The following is a 2,157-nucleotide window of genomic DNA, read 5'->3' on the forward strand; positions in this document are numbered from 1 at the left end:
ATGATAGTTTCCTTGGCTGTGCAGAAGCTTGTTAATTTGATCAGGTCCATTTTATTCATTTTTGTTGGTGCTGTGATTGCCTTTGGGGACTTCTTCGTAAATTCTTTGCCTAGGCAAGTGTCTAGAAGAATTTTTCCAACATTTTCTGCTAAAATTCTTATGGTTTCATGCCTTACATTTAAGTATGTTATCCCTCATGAGTTGATTTTTGTGAGGGGTCAGAAGTATGGATTCTGTTTCAGTCTTCTGCATGCAGCTATCCAATTTTCCCAGCACCATTTATTGAATAGGATTTATTTTCCCCAGTGTATGTTTTTGTCTACTTTGTCAAAGATAAGATGGCAATATGAGGATGGTTTTATACTTGGGTTTTTAGTCCTATTTTGTTGGTCTATGTCTCTGTTCTTGTGCTAGTAGCATGCTGTTTTAGTTGCTATAGCCTTGTAGTGGAGCTTAAAGTCTGGTAAATTGATGTCTCCCAATTTGTTCTTCTTGCTTAAGATTGCTTTTTATATACAGGGTCTTCACTGGTTCCATATGAAACATAGAATTATTTTTTCTAGATCTGTGAAAAATGATGTTGATATTTTAATAGGGATTGCATTGAATCTGTAGAGCACTTTGGGTAGTATAGATATTTTAATAATATTGATTCTGCCAATCCATGAGCAGGATATGGTTTTCCACCTGTTTACGCCCTCTGCTATTTCCTTCTTCAGTGTTTTGTAGTTCTTCCTGTAGAGGTCTTTCACCTCCTTAGTTAAATATATCCCTAGGTATTTTATTTTCTTTGTTGCTATTGTGAAGGGTATTGAGTCTTTGATTTGGTTCTCAGTTTGACCGTTATTGGTGTATAGGATTGCTACTGATTTGTGTACATTGATTTTGTAACCTGAGACTTTGCTGAATTTATTTATCAATTTCAGGAGTCTCTTAGCAGAATCTTTGGAGTTTTCTAGATATAAAATCATATCATCAGCAAAGAGGGATAGTTTGATCTCTTCTGCCCCCATTTGTATGCCCTTGATTTCCTTCTCTTATCTGATTGCTCTGGCTAGGACTTCCAGCACTATGTTGAATAGAAGGGCAAAGGGCAAACTTGTCTGCTTCCAGTTCTAACTGGGAATGCTTTCAATATAAGCGTTCTTACCATAATAGGGTGCTGAATTTTGTCAAATACTTTTTCTGCATGTATCGAGAGGCTCGTATGGTCTTTGTTTTCACTTCTATTTATGTGGTGAGTTAAATTTATAGATTTGTGTATGTTGAACCATCCCTGCATCTCTGGGATGAAGCCCACTTGGTTGTGATGGATTATTTTTTGGCATAGATGTGGAGAGATGGGAACACTCATACACCGCTTGTGGGAGTGCAAACTAGTACAACCTATATGGAAAGTAATATGCAGATATCTCAAAGAACTAAAAGTAGAACTACCATTTGATGTAGAAATCCCACTACTGGGTATTTACCTAAAGGAAAAAAAAAGACATTCTATAAAAAAGACATCTGTGCTCAAATGTTCATAGCAGGATAATTCACAGTTGCAGAAATGTGGAAACAACCCAGGAGCCCATCAATTCATGAGTGGATTAATAAAATGTAGTATATGTATACCATGGAGTACTGCTCAGCCATAAAATAAATGATGCTCTATTACCCCTTGTACTGTCCTGGATGGAGTTGGAGCCCAGTCTTCTAAGTGAAATATCACAAGAATGGCAAAACAAGCACCACATGTACTCACCATTAAATTTGTAGTAATTGATCAACACATGTGCAATATGGAAGTGACATTCATAGGGTGTTGGGCAGGTGGCTGGGGGAGGAAGGGTTGGACAAATTCACACTGAATGGGTATTGTGCACAATGTCTATGGGTTGGGCATGCCAGTAGCTCTCACTCAGGCTGTGCAAAGGCAACATATGTAACCAAAGTGTTTGTACCCCCATAATATTGTGAAATGAGAATAAGCAAATAAATGAATAAATAACAACTTAAGTATCATTGTTTTTCTTACCCTACATGTTATGGATATGTACTGCTAAATCAGTAATGGATACCGGAATACCTCACTTTAACCTGCTCTATGCCTGCCTGCACAAAAAATGTGGGTTCGAAGTTGTTTTAGAAATCAAAAGTTTTATTAATATTATT

This window comes from Propithecus coquereli, unplaced genomic scaffold, assembly GCF_000956105.1.
Source record: "Propithecus coquereli isolate 6110/MARCELLA unplaced genomic scaffold, Pcoq_1.0 Scaffold432, whole genome shotgun sequence".
Taxonomy (NCBI): domain Eukaryota; kingdom Metazoa; phylum Chordata; class Mammalia; order Primates; family Indriidae; genus Propithecus; species Propithecus coquereli.